Consider the following 22,708-nt stretch of genomic DNA (forward strand, 5'->3'; position numbering starts at 1 on the left):
ATTCAATGTTCAATTTATGAATGATAAATTGCAGTGGCATTTAGGTTGCTTTATTTTCCAAGAATATGTCTAAAGTTGTTTACTGCATTAACATGATGACCACACTCTAACTACTAGCTACACAAATAGTTTACATTTAAGATGTAATAATATTTGTGAACTTTTCACATTATGTAAACATGTAAAGCTAAAGCAAAATGCAATGATGAGCAAAACATATTAGTATAATTCAGGTATTGTACATAGTCACTACCAGAAATGCTAAATTCTGAACATGGCCATAAATATAATATGGAAGCTGTAAAATTTTATATTTTATCCAATAGTTTATGTTATCCTAAAAGACCTTATAAGCTTTTATTAATTTGGAATAATGATAATATATCTATGACATATTAACTAAAGTAACATTTTTAATTAAGAGTGGCAAGATCCAGAAAAAAGTCATGAGAAAAATAACACTGTTTTATGTTCTTACAAATTTCTTTAATTTCTATCCATTTATAAATTTCATCTACAGTATTTTGAATTCATACAGCTGTAGCTTCTGGAAAACTAAACTCATGAGAGAATGAAAGTAAGAAAGACAAATAAGGGAGGAAAGAAGGGGAAGGGAATAGTCAAGGAACATTGTTGAATGACCCATGGCTATGGACAACAGGATGGGGATTGACTGTGGGAACGGCGTTGGTCAGAGTAACAGAAGAAAATTGGGACAACTATCATAGAACAACAATAAAAAATAAAAGAGAAAGACAAATAACATTTTAAAGTTATTTTAAAAAGAGTTTTGACCTTGCAAATTCTCTGAAACATTTCAGGAAACCCCAGGGATCTCCAAACCATATCAGAACTACTCTCTCAGGAAACAAGTTTAATAAAATTTCTGACATTTGCTACTGCACATTCATTTATTCCTTTCGGCATTTGTTCTCCAGCAGATGAGATTGTAAGAAGGTTGTTTTCTTTCCATACAACTTGATCTAAATTCTAATGATCCAAGTCTTAAGAGAAATGAAATTCTGCCCCAATCATCAAGTGAAAGTAATAGTAAATAGTACAACCTATTGGTTTATCTAATCACTAAATTTTACTAAAATAAGAGGTTCTCATTTAAAAAAAATATGCTAGCTTTCTATGGAAGACTAGGGTAGTATTGTGTTTTTCATTTGTTTTTTTCATGTTGCTGTTTTTTGTTCTTTGCTGTAAGTCAAGTAAATAAAGGATAACATACATTATCAGGTAGATGAAATTGGGTAGCAGAAGCCATAGTCCTTCAAAGCAAAACAACTATTTAGTAATATACATTATGAGAAGATGCTTCTTGCAAGTAGGTAATTTTTGTTTTTTTCTCTATATTAATTAAGACACTGGATTCTGTCACACAACACCAAATAATCAACCACTTCTCTCAGGGATTCATATAAGATCAGTTGAGAGTTGCACATGAGAGCTGGGGTTCACTGAGGATTTAAACAGTGCAGATGAGGAAAAGTCATCAGCATCTCTTAATCAGTCCTTCAACAGATGTTTACTGAATATCTGCATTGATTCAGGTACTCTGCTAAGGAATGGTATAGAAACATTGAAAAGATCATTCACATCAAGTATACTGATTCAATTTAGTTCATAATTACTAATGGTAGATTTTAAATTATAAATCTAAAAGTGGGCATTCAGAAATATTTCATTAAATAGGTGAAGGACTTTAGCAATTGTATAATACTTATAGATGCTTCTTTATCACTTTTGTTTCTTAGTGTAGAACAAAAATATTCAAATTCTATGATAACTAAATCCATATATAAAAATTGTTGAATTCATTAGCCTTTAATAGAGCTTATGATGGAATCTCAAATTGATTTGAAAATTTTAAATTTCTAATTTATCAATATTATAAAGCCCCAATTGTCTCTGAAAGACAAAAAATATCAAACAATCAGGGTGATTGCTTTTTAAATGACTTAATTCAATGGTATTTTAAGAACAGTTTCCTTTGTACAAATGGTTCTTATAAAATCAAGGCTTCGGCCCTGGTTGGTGTGGCTCAGTGGATTGAGAGACAGCCTGCAAACTAAAGGGTCTCCAGTTCAATTCCCAGTCAGAGCACATGCCTAGGTTTCAGGCTAGGTCCCCAGTGTAGGGGGGGTGGTGAGGGGCAACCACACATTGATGTTTCTCTTCATTTCTTTCTCCCTCCCTCCCCGTCTCTAAAAATATTTTTAAAATAAAATAAAATAATAGCTTCAAATGTTCAAAGCAATAAATTTTGTTTTAAAACTAAATAATAAGGAAAACATTTGATTACAATATTAATAACATACTACAAATTAACCTACAAAATTCAGGTTGATCTTCCTTTACATAATTGTCACAACTGGATACCTTGATGATTATTTATCTCATAATCTGACAAAATTCATATATATATAATTTTGTGTATATGTAAATTTTTGTATGTGTATATATATTTGTACACACACACACAGAGCTCAGCACAAATAACTCCCCTTTTTATTACAACATCTTTTTTTTTAGATTTTATTTATTTATTTTTAGAGAGGCGTGATGGGAGGGAGAAAGAGAGGAAAACATCAATGTGCGGTTGCCTCTCATGCACTCCCTACTGGAAACCTGGCCCACAACCCAGGCATGTGCCCTGACTAGGAATCAATTCAGTAACCCTTTGGTTCTCAGGCTGGTGCTCAATCCACTGAGCCACACCAGCCAGGGAACAAAATCTTTTATTACAAAACCATAAGCATGTAATTCTGTAACATAACAATATCACACTCAAGCATACAATATGATATTTAAGGGGAAATGTTCAAATCAAAACTATAAATTATTACAACCCTACCAACCACACTCAAGCAGGCATTACTTCTGCTGGGCCATGTATATTCACCTGTATTAATTTAGTCATGCCCTCACATGCACAATACAGGGAATGTCTTATGTTACAGAGTAACTTAGATTGTAATAAAAATAAATTTAGAATTTATGAAATACAGTTAAATAAATGAATTTTTAGATATCACTTCTGAGAAATTTTGAAATATAAATGTTTTTCAGAGTAATAATAGTAGGCTTGATTTAGCCCAGACTTCTTTTTATTCTTAACTTTTCTTTAATAATAAAATTATTTTGTCTTGGACTGTCATATTTTTCACTTTTTCACTTAGTTAAATTCTAGTATCCTTTAAAAATCAGATCATAATATCTTTCCTAGAAAACCTTTCTTCATCCTTCTTGCTGACTTGTACACTCATAGCATTTATCACACTTTGTGATTATTGAATTGCATTTCTACTTTTATAATTACTTTATAGGTAAAGGTAACCAACCTTTCTTTCTCCTTCCTTCCTTCCTTCCTTCCTTCCTTCCTTCCTTCCTTTCTTTCTTTCTTTCTTTCTTTCTTTCTTTCTTTCTTTCTTTCTCTTTCTCCTTTCTTCCTTCTTTCTTTCCTTCCTTCCTTCCTCCCTTCCTTCCTTCAATTTAATTTCTACAACCAATCCCACTGTCCAGCAACCTAGCACAAAGTTTGAAAATTTAGTTTAATAACTTAATAATGAATAAATAAATAAGTGTTATGCTGTTATTGGGCTTTAGATTACTTGATAAAATTTACAAATTAGTACTATGATACTACTTACTAAAAAATTGCTCTGCAATTAGAATGTGAGTTTTTTTAAAACAAAGACATTGCCTCATTTGTGTATGCATTTGTATGGTTTAGTTAGGGAGGTAACCAAAATTAAATTGTGCTAATGTCCAAATTTAAAAAGTGCAAATGTCACAAACTTTAAGGCCAATCTGGACAACAAACTCTGATTTAACGCAAGTAGCAGTTTAGCTCTATGAATGTTATCAGTAAGAATGTGTGAACTATATTCTAGGATACACTATGTTATTTTGACCCTTGTTATTGTTTATTTGTGTTATGTTAAAAATGTTAAATTCCTTTTATAGAGAATAAGCCAGTGTGTGTTGGGGAGGGCAGGCATCGAAGGTGAGTAGGGAGACAGAACAGTGAATACAGGTGTCAAGCATTCCCACAAAAGTAAGATGATTATCATAAGGGAAAAATACAGAGTTTGGCAAAGAAATGTAATTGGTACTAGAATGCAGCCCTTGGCTTCTTAGTTCATAGACACATGACCTACCTCCACTGATTGAAATCTAACAATGCCAAACTTGAACATAATAAAACTTTGATGAAACAAACTAAGAAACAAACAAACAAAAAAAGAAAAAAAAGACAGAAAGAGAGGGAGTAGGGGAGGAAGAGGGTAAAGGTTGGGTGAATGATAATGGAAGGAGACAACTCGAGATGGTGAACATGTTGCCATTAGTGTTTAGCTAGGTACTGATAAAAGAAAGAGAGTAAAGGGAACTAGACACTGAGTTTAATAAACTGGGAAGCACAAGCCTGTTTGCTTGCTCAGCCAGGAAGCTGCTGCAGCTTCACGCTTCAGGGGATTACAATAGTCCTCTGCGGAAGGGATTAAGGTTCCTCCTTTCCTCCTCAAGTACCAGATTGTTGGTGGGCACTGACGGAGATCCTGGACCACACAGATTTATCATCAGTCTAACCTGGGGGGTGTGGACCCATCTGAAGCCTGTGAAAGTTTTAGAAGCCAATTGGTTCTTTTGAGAAAACACCTGGTCCCCAACCCACACACCTAGCTATTAGCCAGGGGAACAAAGAAGCACTCTCCCTTGCTCCTGACCCACACTCACACAGTGTGTGCACCTGTTTTCTCCATGGCCATGTAGCCCTAGCAGTTATATGGCCCATGGCCTCCAGAATGGACTGCAGCTAGAAACACATGCTCAGCTAGCCAGATGCTGAACTAGACTTTAATATGGAGCATAAACTCTGGGCAGTGGCCTTCAGTCTGGACCAACTGAAGACAAGATTGGACTCTCCATGACAAGACCAACAGAGATGGGATATTAGGCAGTTAAGAAGGGAACCCCCTTAATTGTATATCATCAATAAACCAACATTCTCTCATGTGGGTTTCATAAAATTCTCTTCCTTAAGACATCAAAAGAGCCCCACTTTCGCTGATAACAAACAGACAATACAATATATAGATGATATATTATAAACTTGTCTACCTGAAACCTCTATAATTTTCTTAATCAATATCATCACAATAAATTCAGTGAAAAACATGTTCATCAGTGGGTCACTAAAGATAGCTCTGGTCCCACAGCAAAGCCTTAGCACCACTCTTCTAGTAATAGAGTCACCCACGCTTCCCTTAGTACTATTATGGTCTTGGACCTATTTCTGATATTTTAAAATGAGTAGGAAATTTAACTATTTCTACTAATGATACATGCTAGTGTAAAGTTGTGGAATAGAAAAAAAATTTTGTATTTTTGTTAAGTGGAACACTGATGATACAACATAGAAAGGTACAGATAAAATTTTGCATTTTGTTGAGAAAGCAGCATGTAGTTGTGATTTATGACTTTCCTTCTACATCACTACTCCATATTTATTTTATTTTCATCTACTGCTCAGATCACTGGTGTGTTATATCTGGTGAGTGTTACTTTTCCATGATTAGCAGATATTTGAGACTTTAGAAGAATCCCTCTATAGAATCATAATTGCCGTCAATTGAACTTTACTACTGATCTTTATTAATATCCACCTGAGGTTCCCTGGATTTTCAACAGTACCTTTTATGGTCCTCTATGTGTAGGTGCAATCTTGATTCCACTAGATATTCACTTAGTGACAACAGAAAATAATATAAGCCCTTTTTGCTCATGCCCAAAATGTACATGTGATGTTCTTCAATTCTACCCTAATAGAATAATTAAAGGTTCATGGGGTACACTCATCCTTTGACTTTTTAAATTTTCAATCAGGGTTTGGCAAACATTTTCTGCAAATGTCCAGATAGTAAATACATTAAGCATTGCAGGCTGTACAATCTCTGTCATAACTACTTCATTCTTTTTCATTAGGACAAAACCAGCCAATATGTAAATGAACAGGTGTGGCTGTGTTCCAATAAAATTTTATTTTAAAAAATCAGGCAGATGGCTGCAGTGTAGAGATTCAGTTTGCTTATCCATGATTGAAATAATTTGTGATAAAACAGTAAAGAAAATATTGAGTGGTCATTAGGTATAATCATTATAGTGGTCATTAGGTATAATCATTATTGACATCAACTGCAAGTATACTCCTATTTTCCCAGGCTCTCACACTCCACCTGGCAGGGAAAACACAGCCATACATTGATCATTGGTTCAACTTCCAAACTACATCCTGCAGGTCTTCATCCTAAATTCACTAAGGGTCACATGCAAATGGTCCATTTCTGTTCAATAAGCTCAGCTACTTTTGGTGTTAGGGCCACTGATGATGTCCTTGTCTTCTTCATGATTTCTTTTTTTAAGATTACGTTTATTTTAGAGGGAGGGGAAAGGAGGGAGAGAGAGAGGGAAAGAAACATCAATGTGTGAGAAATGCATGAATGGGTTGCCTCTCAAGTGACCCCAACTGGAGATCTGACCCACACAACCCAGGTGCATGCCTTGACCGGGAATCGAACTGATGACCTCTCAGTTTGCAGGCAGGCACTTAAACCACAGATCCACACCAGCCAGGGGATGATGATTTCTGATGTTAATTTTTTCATTTAACTGGTGTTCTACCTCAAAAGCAATGTTATAGAAAATATGAAGATTTTACCTAAGACTTGTAGTAAGCTTGAAATCATTTTTGAGGAAGAGCAGGTTGAGAATGTAAATCTAAACAGAAAGTGAGTTTCTGTACCAGTTTGGACAAATCATTGCATCTTCTATTTCTGATGTTTACTAGTAATTTCATTTCTTTAGCTCATCATGTTTCATTTTAGAACTGTCCCCACTCCCAAGTGCAGTGGTTTGTCAGGCCTACTTTGTCAGTTAGCAACACCTCATTCATTGTCACAATAATCGATCCTCTTGGCCTTGCCCATCACAGAGACACATTTCCCTGGATAGAGTTTTATTCAGGGATTGTTAGTGCCTACAGACCAAGGAGGGAAGTCCTTTGGTGTCCAGGTTTTTTGTGCTAGCATAAGCACATCCTTACATTAGCTTGAAGCAGAAAGTCAGAAGCTGAACTACCTTTGAGAGAAAATGGTAAAGTTATAGTACTGTTCATAGTGAGAAATATATGTGTATAAAATTTTATTAGCATAGAGAAATCTTGCTTCATCATATCAACAACTGCACAAACTGCCAAACTTTTTTTTTGTATTTTCTAGCATGTGTACTACATATAAAATAGCAACTTTCATTAAATTGATTTTCCAATTAGATTTGTAATAGTAATATGTATATCATTTTATAAGATTCTTAAGCATTTTTGGTTCAATATCAGCTGAGAACTTCATTTCAAATCCATGATGGTGGCTCTCCTCTGTTCCATTTTTCCAGGGATTCAGCCTTGCTTTTGATGCACTATCTGGCAAAGAATGGAAAAGTGAAATGGCCCCCAGCTGGGTTTCCCTACAGTGATAGTTATTTCTTTATAGGTTAGAAAGGCATTGTGGGAATTGTTCCACTTGCTGGGGATAGCAGATCTAATCTTAGACTCAGGAACTAGGGAAATAACTGCATGATGAATTCTGGAACCCAGTGGTCCTACTGCGAAGTCAATTCAGATATAAATACATTAATCACTTGCATTGCTGGCCCCCAGTCTGAATACTGGATTAGGATGTGTCTGTGTCCTTAGAGATTAAACTTCACATAAATAGGGATTTAGGAGTGTCTAAAATAATTGAAAATTTCCCTTTCCATAGTAAATGACCATGAATATTAACAAGGCAAACTAAGAGAATGTATGCTATGAACTTTGGGGATTATAACAGGGCATCTGCCTTCTTTCCATTCAAGATGCCATCCTTTGTAAATTCATTAGTTCTGGATATTGGAGGAGGTCAAGACCACTGAACATTAAACTGTACATGTTAGCACTGGCATGGAGAATAATGCCAGATTTTGTTCATTGGACCTGACAGGTAGTTGTTTAAATGTTATTATACAAATCAAGCAAGGCTTTGATGTGTTGTCTATCAATATTATATGATCTACTAATTTCAGGCAGGTTTTAAGTAAGATGCTTAAATCAGGTAGATGTAAAGTAAGACTTTATTTGAAATACTCAAACCTGTAATTCCATGGATAAACAGATGGACATCACCTGTAAACTATTAGAATTGTTGAATCTTAGAATCCACTCCAAACTTATACAATCTGATTCTGCACTGTCATATTATTCACAGGTGATTCATTTGCCTGTTAAGCAAATGAGAAGCACTGGATTAGAACATTACATTACAGCTAATTTCTATGCTACCTTAATGCATATTTTAATAAACATTCCTAGTTTGCATCTGATGATTCAGTTTTGTGACTTAAGTTTTCTTTATCTGTGCTGATATCTAGGCCATTTCATTTGAAGCTCCTCAAACTAGCATTCCAAATCTAGAGAAACCTTACAGAGGTTCTTGTTGTATTTCATAGGATGAGTGAAGGCAAATCTTTAGGACTCTGTAGAAGGATATATGAGGAAATAGTGAAAAAAACATTATTAAAAAGCAATTCTTTCTTTGCTGTATTATACCATAATTATTCAGGGACAGGATTTGGTTCAGATTCATATATGTTCTATTCAAGCTAAAGTTTGGCCAAGCACCTTAAAATCCATTTCCACAGTTGTTTCCCAAATATTCACTGATATAAATTGGAAAATCTTTGCAGTTTAATTTTAATATAATCCCTCTCTTCCTCACATTAATTTCACATTATATTATCTGGCTAGCTTGAGTTTGCATTCTGATTAATAATCTGAGACAGTAATGTGTAGAACAAAGGGATAATTGTTATTTTTTTTCTTTTTTAAGTATATTTTATTGATTAGGCTATTACAGTTGTCCCAATTTTTTTCTCTCTTTTATCTCCCTCTGCCCTATACTCCCCACCCTCCTACATTCACCATCCCCTTAGTTCATGTCCATAGCTTGTACATATAGGTCTTTAAAATAAAGGAAAAGCTTTCTTAAGAAGCTGAGGCACATAGTAAAATGTTTCAAAGATATTGGAAGTTTCAGTTCAGTATTTTTCAGACTGCCCCATTTTTCCAGAAGTGCTTACTATAATTGTTGGACACACGATCTTTTTTTTTTACCATCACTGTCACATAAAAGACATGACAAAGTCATGCATTCAACTAATGCTGATTATTCAGTATTACACACATTAAATGTCTAAGCTTAGTTTTCAGCACTCAGTTACAAAGAGTAAAGCATTATCTTGTCAAGATCAGAAAGATCTTGCATCTCATTCTGTACTTTCATGAATTTTAAAATTAGAATTTTAATATCACACTTTAAATTATCAGCACCACTTGAGGTAAACATCCTGATCTCCAGTGCTTGCATTCTTTATTTCCAATAAATTTTTTTTTATGACAGCAACTACTAACCTCTAGAAAGTATTATATTTTTATGGGCATATGAATGTCCATAGTTGATAACTATATGTTTTGATTCATTAATGTGTTTATTATGTTGATAATATTCCACTCAGATTTATTCAAATCATTCAACAAACACTAGATACTATTTTAAACATGAAAAATTATCAATCAACAAATAAACAGATTTCTTTGGTTAGAGAAATATGAAAACTAGTCATAAAGAACAGGAACTATAATTAAATAAGTACACAAAGGATACTCTACTGGAGCAGCACAGGGGACAAAATGATAAGAGCACACAATAAAGTCCTGGGACAGGTGGGCTCTCGAAGAACTGGAAGAAATCTCAGCAATGAGAAGAGAGGGATTGTCTGATGACAAGGTTACTGTTTAATAACTTAGTAATATCTAGTTTGTTGTGTGCTTCTGCTCAGAAAAACTAATGCCATATATAACAATGATGGGTTGTCAAAAATACACTATAAGCTAACAATAAGAATTTGTGGTTAGATTATTTTTTTAAATTTATTCTATCCCATCCACATGGCTCAATGACAGAAAATGCTCCTAGCAAAGTACCTTAAGAAGAAAATCAATGCAATCATTTCTTAAAATATTTGGTTTCAATTTTTCATTCCCCTTATTGTTTAATCATAAGACTCAGAGACAACAATGAAGGATTTGTTATCTTTGGCTCTACTCATCATAAATATACAGATATGCACTATATATAATTATTTTTGTCATTTTTATGTTGAGAAATTATAAGTTATTTTGAACTAAAATAAGGAAGTGAAACTTATGGATAGAGGAAAATCATATAATTCCAGTAACAGAAAATTCCCAGTCACATGTTAATAAATATGTCAGTATTTTCAATCTACTTCTCTATAAAAACAAATATAAGATGTTTTCATTTTCAATCATCAGTTTAGATAAAAATTTTCCTCTTTTCATTGTAAACTAATTTCAAAAAATGCAAAATATAATCTGACAGATACATGTAGTCTTCAATAAAATAAATAATTTGGAGATATTTGCTCTATTTTTTTCTCAGTGTCTTTAAGTAATTACATAATACAAGCATTACTAAAACCTTGCCACCCACCAGTTCTGTTTTTAATGTATCCACCCAAGAGGTAAGCATGATCTGAAATTGGTATATATGCATATTGTGGATATTTATAATGCTATTATATATTTTAATACATCCAAAATATTCTATCATTTAGTATAATTTTATACCTTAAATAACTTTCACCAAATGTAGCATAATGTAGTGCAATTACCTTTGTAAAGTCACATGCCTAGAATTTACCTTCATATATACGTGCACACCTACAATGCACACTTTGTTATACAGTATCCCACATTATAGACAATTTATGTTTATTATATTACTGAAGAACAGTTTTTGTTAAAACATGGTTTCATTTTTACAGTTATTGCTTTGAAAACACACTTCATCACAACTTTTTTACTATGCACATTTTCACTAGAATAGAACCAATAATGGCAAGTTGCTTTGGCAAGGTTTGGGTATCAGACTTTCTGAGTATTATCATCATGTTTTCCTCCAAAATGTAATGAAACTTTTAATTATATTGTTGCCATGAAATAAGCATAATTTATATATTTATTTAAATAAATTGATTGTATGTATAAATTAATCCATTTTTAATTATGTTTTATAAGTTATGCATCAAATTTACCATTTTTAAAAATTTATCATTATTTTACTGATAAACATTTGTTAGGTTTATTTATGTCAATTCAGTTTTGCAGTATTTTCCAAGGTTTATCTAAGAGAGTTGACACTTGAATGCTATTCAAGTGTTTTCAGACTTGATAAAATGTTCTTTTTATAGAGATGCCAATTATTATTCTGTAGTTTATTTTGAATATCCAACATACACACTCCTATTACCTACATATCATAACACTCTTGTTTCACATTTTCTATTCTCAGAATTTCTGTTTTTTATTTTTTATGTTATGAATTAGGAATACCAGTATAATTTAAACTGATGTGACAGTCTTTGACTAATTTTTAACCTAGAGGTAAACTTCAATCATTTATACCTATTTGTTACTTGACTTTTCTTCCTCCTTTTTTCCTTTATGTTTTCTGGTTTTTTTTTTAATTTTTACAGATGCACTTCATCCCTAATTTTTAAGACCTGTGACATCCCTGCCCCTCCTTTCCACCCATTATTCCCCACCCCATGCCCTTCTGGTCACTGTCAGTTTGTTCTTTATTTCAATGTCTCTGGTTATACTTTGACTGGGATTTCTTCAGAATAAAAAACTTCTGACAGCTAAAGAAAACATCAGCAAAATGAAAAGGGAACAAATTGTATGGGAAAATAGATTGCCAGTGACACCTCAGACAAGGGTTTGATCTCCAAAATATATGAAGAGCTCACAGACTACACTCCAGGAAGACAAATAATCCAATTAAGAAATGGGCAAAGGGCCTGAACAGACAATTCTCCAAGAAGGACATATAGAGAGTTCAGAGACACATGAAAGGAAGTTCAGAATCACTATCCATCAGAGAGATGCAAAGTAAAACTACAATGAGATACCACTTCACACCCTTCAGAATGGCCATGATAAACAAACAAACAACAAGTGTTGGAGAGGTTGTGGAGAAAAGGGAACCCTAGTGCCCTGTTGGTGAGAATGCAGACTGGTGCAGCCACTATAGAAAAGACTAGGGAATTTCTTCAAAAAATTAAAAAAGGAACTGCCTTTTGATCCAGCAAGTCAACTGCTATAATTATACCCTAAGAATTCTGAAACATCAATTCAAAAAAACCTAAGAACCCCAATGTTCATAGCAGCACAATTTACAATAGCCAAGTGCTGGAAGCAACCCATGTCCACCAATAAATGAGTGGATCAAAAAACTATGGTACATTTGCACAATGGCATACCACATAGCAGAAAGAAAGAAGGAACTCCTACCCTTCACAACAGCATGGATGGAACTAGAGAGTATTATGCTAAGTGAAATAAGCCAGGCAGCCAAGGAATAATACCATATTGTGTCATCTATTAGTGGAATCTAATCAATAAAACAAATAAGAAAAGGTCTTTTTAATTAAAGTATAGGTGACATACAATATTATATTAATTTCAAGTGTATAACATAGTGAGGTTTTACATTTATATACCTTACAAAGTGATCACTCTTAAAATCCACTATCCATAACTGATAAATTTATTGTGATATTACTGATGCATTCCTTATGCTGTACTTTACATCCCTATGACTTACTGATGTTATAAGTTTGTACCTCTTAAGTCCCCTTCACATTTTTGCCCATATCTCCAGCACCCAACCTTCTGAGAACTATCAGTTTTTGTCTATCTATGAGTCTGTTTGTTCTATTTGTTTATTTCTTTAGTTTTTTTAGATTTTACACATAAATGAACTGAGATGGTATTTGTCTTTCTCTGACTTATTTAACTTAGCATAATACCCTCTAGGTCTATCCATGTTGTCAAAAATGCTAAAATTTCATTATCTTCATGGCTGAATGATTTTCTAGTGTGTGTGTGTGTGTGTGTGTGTGTGCGCGCACACACACACACACACACACTATAATATCTTAAAAGCAGCAAGAGAAAAACAATGAGTTACATACAAGGGAATGCTCATAAGACTATCAGCTGACTTCTTAACAGGAACTTTGTAGGCTAGAAGGGAATGGTAATGTAAAAATAAATGGATACCTGGCTGGCATAGCTCAGTGGATTGAGCGTGGGCTGCGAACCAAAGTGTCGCAGGTTTGATTCCCAGTCAGGGTACATGCATAGGTTGCAGGCCATGACCCCCAGCGACCGCACATTGATGTTTCTCTCTCTCTCTTTCTCCCTCCCTTCCCTCTCTAAAAAATAAATGAATAAAATCTTTTAAAAAATGAATGGATAAAGAATATATACCATAATGTTTGGACTAGAAGATGCACTCCCCCCACCCAAGTTTGGGAGGAATAATGGTTGTTAATGCTGTGAATTCTGTTTAGATTTACATTGGTGAAATATTATGTTATTTATGTTATTAAATATTTTACATGTTTTGCTTCAAATTTTTTTCCCATTTTTTGTTCTCTAAAACCTAGGTACATATTATGGTCTGAAAAATACAGTATATATTCTTTATCCATTTATCTATTAATGAACATCTAGGCTGTTTCCATATCTTGGATATTGTAAATTATGCTTCAGTGAACAAAAGTGTGCATGTATCTTTTCAAATTAGTCTTTTACTTTCTTCAGATAAGCTCCCAGAAGTAGAATTGGTGGGTCCTTCTTTGTCTCTCATCTTTTGTTTTAAACTCTATTTATCTAACATAAGTATTGCTATTCCAGTTTCTTTTGTTGTTGTTTCCATTTTCAGGAAATATCTTTTCCATCTCTTTACTTTCAGTATGGGTGTGTCTTTCAAACTGGATTCTCATGCAGGCAGCAAGTCTTGTTTTCTTATTCATTCAGTCACCCTATGTTTTTACAATGAAGCACTAAATAAATTTGCATTTAAAGTAATTATTGATAGGTATTTATTGTAATTTTAATTATTTTCATGCTAGATTTATAAGCGGTTTATCTACTATCTTTACTGCTTTCTTCTAATATTAGCCTTTATTTTTCCACTTAAAGAATTTCCTTCAATAATTTTTGTAATGCTGGTTTAGTTGTGATGTACTCCTTTAGCTTTGGCTTGCCTGGGAATATCTTGATCTCTCCTTCAATTTTTAATAACCTTGCTGGGTAGAGTATTTTTAATTGGAAGTTTTTTTGCTTTCATTATGTTGCATATATCATACCATTCCCTTCTAGCCTACAAAGTTTCTGTTAAGAAGTCAGCTGATGATCTTGTGACATTCCCTTGTATGTAACTGGTTGTTTTTCTCTTGCTGCTTTTAAGATTCTCTGTTTATCTTTAACTTTCAACAATTTAGAATGTGTCTTGGTGTGGTTATCTTAGGGTTCATCTTACTTGGGACTCCCTTTTTTCCCTGGACTTGGATATCTGTTTCCTTCACCAGGTCAGAGAAGTGTTCAGACATTATTTATTCAAATAGGGTTTCCATCCCTTTCTCTGATCTCCTGGCAACTCTATGATTTTAGTGTTAGCATGCATGGTTTTTGTTCCAAAACTCCCTTATGCTACCTTCATTCTTTTTAATTATTTGCTTCTTTTTGGTCTTCTAATGGGGTGAATTCCACTATCCTGTCTTATCTTCTACATTATCTGATCTACTGTTGATTCTGTCATACACACACACACACACACACACACACACACACACACACACAATTTTAGTTATTATATTCTCCAGTTCTTATAGGTCCTTTTTTATAATTTTATCTCTTTGTTAAAGTTGTCACTGAGTTTATACACCTGGTTGCAGAGTTTGCTAAGCATTTGTGTGACTATTACTTTGAACTCTTCATTTAGTAGACAACTTACCTCACTTTGATGTAGATTTTTCTTGTTTTTGTCCATTTTTGTAACATATTTTCTTTCTTCATTTTACTTATTTGTTTGTATGTATTAGTTAGCTCAGCTAAATCTCCTGATCTTTAAAAAGTGGCTTTACTTAGGAGGTTTCCCCTTTTTTACCAGAGCCAGGTACTCCAGAGGTGTTTCCTGGTTCCACTAGTATGGCCTCCTTTTGGGACTGGGCCAAAACTTCTATGCATATCCTGGCAAATGAGGCTACTCCCTGGTCACAACTGCTGTGGGCTTACAGGTGTGCAGGATAAGCCTTCAATGTGGCTGGCTGAGAGACTCAGCCATGCCGTTGCAGACAAACTGCCATGTACTGGATGTGCCAAAAGAGGCCTCCCACTGGATGTGGCAAGGCAAAAGCTGCTTTGAAGAATCGCTGGCCTGTGTGAGTTCTCAGAGAAATGCTATGGCAGGGAGAACAGTGTTAGCAATGTTAATGGAGAGTGACAGAAGTGGTGCCTGCCTGTGGCAGACCAGCTACATTAAAGAAAGGTGAAAAAATGTTGCCTGCCAGCACCTCTGACTCAGGAGACAATTCCAACAGATCTCTTTCCCTCCAACACACACCCTAACATTAGTCAATGTATCACCTTCATATATGACCTAGATGCTTTTCAAACTGCTACCTCTCTGCTGGGACTAAGAAATAGTGCAGCCTGGGTTTCCTACAGACCTTTGAACTTCCCAGATGTAAGCCTCACTGGTTTTCAAAACTAGATGTTAGGGACGCTCCTCTCCCTGATACAAGTCTCCCAGGCTAGGGGTGCAGACTCCTTGTTCTCTGGGGATGACCTCTGTGGTTGTGATATCCCTTCCACTTGTGAATCACCATAGAGAGAAGGGGATAGGGTAGGTCATGACTAGACTAAGGGTAGACCCTTCACCTCCTCCTCATTTCAATGTGGCTTTATCTTTATGCCCATAGTTGTAGAAAATCTATTCTGTCGGTCTTCTCACAATTCTCAGAGAGAACTGTTGTATATGCAGTATTACTTTTGGTTTCATTGAAAAAGTGAGCTCAGGATCTTCCTACTCTGCCATCTTGAACTTGAAATCAGGAACCTTGATCTTGCAGGCCAATTTAGATTGTCTATGAAAAGTATGTCGTTCCCATGGTTGGTGCACTGCTCCCACTAGAAACATGTCTCTGGATGGGATCTCCCATGTGTTTAGTTTTTATAAGTCCAATTTTATTTTTTACTGCCATTTATCTTCCATAGTAACTGAATTAGCTGGGAGTTTCAAATTAGTCCCTTGAAATATTTCCTAATCCTTGGAATTTACATACAGGTATTTAATTTTATTTAATTCTATTAATAAATCTACAGCCCCCTGTTACCTTCATAGTCCCATCAATTAAACTATTTTTTACATACCATGCATAAGTTCATTTACAGTATCATTTTCATTCCTTTCCAACAGAAATATCTCTGCCCTGCTTAATACCTATCCTCAGGGCAGGAAATATAACTAGAAGATATTATTCAGTAAAATTTTAATCTTACTTGTTTACAAACAAAATTATACCCCAGGTACCATAATATAGGTTTTTAGTGATTCCAGCTTCCAAGTATCATTATATAACATACCCTTCACCCCAATAGAGACAGTGTTGATAATGTATTTGTTTCCCCCACCATGGGAAAGTAATACCCACATTTTATTTATAATGTCCACGCCATTAGAGAACAAGATTGTGGCCATACAGTCTAGTGGCACCTTCCTATACATTTGTACCTTGACATCTTGGCTTCTAGCAGTTATCTATAAGGGTGTTTGTATTATTTTCCAAGTTTAGGTATTTTAAGGGGTGTCACCAGACCCCAAAGTATAGTCATATAAGGCTTTTATATAAAGGTGAGGGATACAGTGTAGTGAGAGAATGCACGCAAGCATCAGATATCCTAGAGACATCCCACAGCACAAGTGCCATGTGGGTCCAGAGTTTGCACACCTGGACTACAGAGAGTCTATGGCTTAAGCTGCCAAGGTCTGTGGTAGGAATCTTGACTTAGAGAGAATAGCCAAAAAAGGTCTCAGTTGGTCTTTAATCAGCCAAGGCAGGGTTTTCAAACCCCCTTGCCCAGATGCAAGTCATCTATAATGAAGCTCACTTTAGGTATCAACAAGGAATTTCAGATTTTAACAGCATGTCATAAATATCTCTGCACTTATCTTGGCCAAGAGTCAAAAAATCAGATATCCAGGCATCCCCAGAGATAAAAATAGAGCATTCCCACTTCAGCTGTAAATCAACTCTGTAACTACATAAAATTCTTGAGTGATCAAATATTTAGTCGTCCCTTCTGGGTGAGCTTGCAGCTCTCTTTAGACATTATTGGCAATTGTAATGTTAAATCAGCTTGCTGACACTTTCAATCCTTTTGTTTTTTATTAGTCTCCCAAGGTTACTTCCAACTGTGGCCAATATCTTACCAAAGAGCTAATGGATGTCAGAGGCCTGGTGATTGCCAGGGGGATATGAAAGGGGCACCAGACCTTCCCCTACAATATCTTTGTCACCTCATCTTTTAGTATAGTGCCAGGCACATAGTCTGCACTAGATAAATATTTCTTTCCTTAATATAAAAATTACTTCTACATCAGTGAGTGTCACTGTTTGATTAGGCAAGTCTCTTTATTTATAATAACTTTTTCCCAAGACTATAATTTTTGCTTGAGATGATAATCTGAGACTAGGTCTAAAATTATGGCATTAGAGGACCTAATGTGAATGCCATGTAACAGTCAACTGGGGATACTTTAGCTTTAAGTATTGCTCAAACTGGGTGTGAAATTGTGCTTTCTACAAGTGGTCCTTTGGATGCTTCAAAGGAGAGTCAGTAATGTGTGTGGCCACCTCACCTCAGACAATGCCCCTCAGGGATATCTCTAACAGTTTTCCTTACAGATATTCCTTCCACACTCATGTGTTATATATTTAAAGAAGTAAATCAAGCTCTGATACACCATGCCTGTACAGCAGCAGTCTGCTTCCCATGACACCCAGGGATCTGTCTCGGCAACATGTTATCATGATTCACAGCCATAGTGAATAAATGTTCAGCTGCAAAGCAACTTCCTTCCTACACAAGGTAATGGTAGTATTTCTTTTAGAATGCCTGAAAAATAACTAAAATGGTAAAGAATGTCAAATGTTTTAAGTCAAATTGTAGCTTAAGTTGACCAACTATTTACTGGTTTGCTGAATGCAAAGGTGCCACATCTCATTTTTCCTCCAGATTACCCAGGTGGAGTCCTTATTCCCAGCTATAAATCAGAATAAGCCCAGTTTCCCTTCTCTTTAGAAAAATGATGAAGTGACTCTCCCAACATTCTCATCTGTTAGCACCAGATCTGAAAGACATAGCTATGAGTACTATTGTATTGCTATGAGGTGTACTATTGGGAATATGTCTACGTACCTGTCAATGATAAATCACCTGTGAACCCTTTCCTTTTGCAATATTTTTTTTCATTTATTACTGTTTAACCCATAACCCCCCCAACTTCCACCAGTGGTGTTTTTTATTTTGTTATTTTTATTGGTTTGACTTGGCTAGTCCATACTATTTGTACATGAAAATATTGCAGTAGCATCCGTTTCCAGAAAGATGCAGTAAGATTTTGCAGGCAAAATTACAGAAATGTCTCCTCCACTTGGTAATAGGGCTACATTCTGGCCTTAATATGCTTATAAGAGGTAACTTTACAGCCCATAGTGAAGTTCCTTTATGAATGAATATACACTGCCAATTATTTTGTTATAAATTTTGTCATGCATTGTATGACACTAACTCAATGTCATTTTGTTCATTGACACTCAAGTGTCATTTTGTTCATTCATTGCAGTAAAATAATAAAGTGATAAATAAAGCAAAAGCATGCAGTGAAGTTCTTCATCAAGTTAAATATATCCAGGTGGGCCATGATGAGAGGCAATTTGTTCTCTCAAAAATTTTTATGACTCCCCCTATAGAATAATATTTTATTTTTAATTTTATTAAATTTATTGGGATGAAATTGTTTAATAAAGTTATATAGTTTTTAATTGATAAAATTCCATAAATGTACCATTTGTATATCACATAATGTTTTCACCACCCAAAGTCAAGTCACTCAAAATTTTAATTGTATTCTCTCTGGTTGTTTCTGTCATATGATAAGTTAAGTCTACATGAAATTCACTGTGAATTTAAGTCAACAGCCATTCTTAGCAGCCCATCTCATGAGTTTACCTGTAGGCCTTCAGTGAAATCTACCTTCCTCTAAATTCCATAACAAAAACAGCACACATGGGAATTTTTTTAAATTATCTAGTTATCCTGGACCCATTTCACTGACCATTCTACCTTTCCATAAGGCTGTTGGCTCTGGGTCAAATCTAGGTAAATATCTAAACATTACCCTGAGGATATAAACCTAGCATTTATTCCATCCCCATATAAATACTCCATAGCTCCACCCATTATGCAAATTTGAATTTGCTTTCCTCTACCAAAGTTTTATGAACTTCAGGATATATCAAAGCTAAGTTCAAGAAAGCAAGGCAAAGCTCGATCTGGAAACTCCCATTAGAGACCAAGCATCTTATTTTATGTTGGGTAGGAGGTAATTACAGGATTCAGCAATAGAGCAATGGAATAGGCAGGTCCTCAGAGGGTTCTGCCGTGATGCTTTCAGGCAATCTGTCAATGTATGTGGTAGTTTCACCCTGATCTTCTCTATGTTTCATGGTCATGAATATGACATTTCCATTTTATCAGTGAGCTTTGCGAAGCAGTTCCTTTTGTGAATGAATGTTTCCCTTACATTACCCAAAACACTCTGGGTATTACGTGTCTCAGGATTACTTTGTATACTTCCATAGTGGGGGCATTTTCTACAAATGTTCAATAAAAAGCTAGCAGTTATCTTTCAAAGGGCTATAATGAACAGCTGCATCAGGCAGCTTTTGAATCAAAAATCCCAGTGGTCTGTGCTGAGTAACATTATTCAATTTCTGCCAAAAGCTCATGTTGTGCTTTCTCGTTACAGACACTTCAAAATCATCTGAAAAAGTCAGGTCATGAGATCTCAATGGGAATTCTTGGGCTGCAAACCTCCATAAAGAATTTAATGCCTGTTTCTGCTCAAAGCCCAATTTAAATTTACATCTCTTTCTGATGACTTTGTGAATAGAGGCTAACAGTATTCTTAAGTGAGCAATGTGATTTTGTCCAGACCCAAACAATCTCACAAGCTTCTGGGTTTCCTGTTCAGTGGCATTGTCAGTAAGAACGAATTTATCTCTCATAGTTTAAGGGATAATCTTAGGGTGTGTGAGCTACTATGTAGTGGTGTTATGGGTTATTAAATTCTTAAATCTCGAGATTGTTTCTCCAATGAATTAGGGTCAGCATTGTAGTACATAAACTTACTTTTGAAGGTTATCAAGCCTAAGTTCCACTGCACTAGATAAAGATAGTATGCAGGCAAATTCAATATTATGGTAGAAAAACTCTAAATATTGAGAACTATTTGTTAAAATGCAAGTTTTGGCTGACTGGATTCTAAGGTAAAAATTGAAAATAAAGCATTAGCCCAGTGCATTATCTTCTACTGATTATTTTTCACCTGTCCCAATTCCTACATTGCCCTTACTATATCAGGCAAAGTTGAGGTGATCTGGAAAACCACCTTGTTAAATCCCTGATAGTTATTATCAGTCTCCATAAATTATCTGACTAAAGCCTCAGCTTGACAGGGATACTAAAAGGGGGATTAATGGAAATCAATGCTTTTACTTCAACCATTTCCTTAATCAAAGCAGTGATATTTTTGTTGCTTCCTTAAAATTTTATATTGTTTACTGTTTACTACAGGTTAAGACTTGGAAAATTCCAAAGACTTTTTAAAGCACATTCATTTAAATCTGTGCCAAATGCAAACTCAGTTTGCATTCCATGTGAAGATGGACAAGGCAGAGCCTTCCATTTGCACATAATAGCCTTTCCAATTACTGTAAAAGCAAGGTAATTTATAGAATGTGCCTCAATTTGGATATATCTGAGACATTATCATTATTAGATATTAGACATAAGTTATGTTTTTGCGAGATGAACATCACATAGGTGAAGTACCCATCTGGCTTCATCCTTTCAGGGGGCACATAATGTCTATTATGTCTGATCACTATCGATGTTCTCCTTCATCACTTGGTTAAGGTAGCATTTCACAGGCTCCTCCACTGTAAATGCACTACTTTTCCTTTTTCATGCTCTGTTACAAAGGTTGAAAAACAATGGCTTGTTGGCCAGATCAGGCCTTCCATCTCTTTTTTTAAGTCAAGTTTTATTGGAACATCATCATACCCATTAAGTTATGTATTGGGTAGTATGGCTGCATATTTTGACAATAGCAAAGTAGATCCTAAAGATATCTCTGGAATGTAAAGCATAAAATATTTACATATTTCCCTTCATATTAAAAAGTTTCTGCCCTTTAACTAAGAAGGTTTCTAAAATCTACTTTTTTAAAGCATTTTGCAAAATCTGGCATCCATTCAAGGAAAGAGAAAGCATCTCAGAGAAATAAATATACATATAATTTGAAATTTTTCATGAAAAATTTTCTTCTTTTTCAATTTTTTTAGTCAAATATTTTTCAAGTTAAAACTCGACACTATTTTTATTCATTTTATTATTAATATTGTTCTAGCTTTCATCATTGGAAGCTCTTTCACGTTGGCTTTTGTGTGAATTTAGATATGCTGGTGGTGTTTTTTTTTAACTCCTCTACATTCTGAAACTACAAGATGCTCCAAGATTGTTTGTATAATCCTTTCCTTAACACTAAAATTAGCCACTTTTCTAAGAAGCTTTGGTTCCTTTAATAGAAAATGGTATTTGGAAACCAAGATCTGGTTACTCTGTGTGCTTGTTGCTAATAGAGTGTCTTTGCTTTCAACTCCTGTCAGCAGCTTGCACAAGGAAATATATGTATGTATGCTAAATCATGTATACCTATATATATACATTTATTCTATATTAATTGATCTGGATGCATATTAAAATTGATGTAAGCTCACACGATATTTCTGACTTTTATTAGGGGCAAGATGGTTATTTATTTGTTACTTGATTATTTTTGTCACTTCTTTTTCTGACAGTGAGAAACCTGGATACCATTATCTAAAATGCTTTGAATTATTTGTTCAATCTAGTTTACATGTAAAGTTCCTTCAGCATTAATGATCCACACTTCTAGGAGAAAAAAAATATATACCAACTAGAATTCAGGGTGGTTGTGTGATGGTTTTGTTGTTGCTGTTGTTTCTTTAAATTTTAAACTTAGGTAAATATACTTACTATTTCTAAAAGCTTATTAGTAGATTATTTACATTTTTGACATGGACAATATCTATGGAAATGCAAAGTAAGAATGAATGATTCCACTAAAAAACAAATAAACAAACACAAACATTTGCAGTCTCAAAAGAAAATAGAAAAGCTAAGGCAAAGGCCTAAATCAAATCTCTAGAATTAGCCACTGGGATTCATGAAATGTGCAAGCATGCAAGTGATTATGCCTTGCAAAATGAGCTGAAAGACTGCATATCCCCCTTGCACATGATGAAATTGACAGTATAACAAGAAATTGAACCAATCAAAAGATAAAACTTGTCAAAAATATCTATGTCT

Source organism: Phyllostomus hastatus, unplaced genomic scaffold (assembly GCF_019186645.2).
Source record: "Phyllostomus hastatus isolate PE091 unplaced genomic scaffold, TTU_PhHast_1.1 phas_contig_40, whole genome shotgun sequence".
Classification (NCBI taxonomy): domain Eukaryota; kingdom Metazoa; phylum Chordata; class Mammalia; order Chiroptera; family Phyllostomidae; genus Phyllostomus; species Phyllostomus hastatus.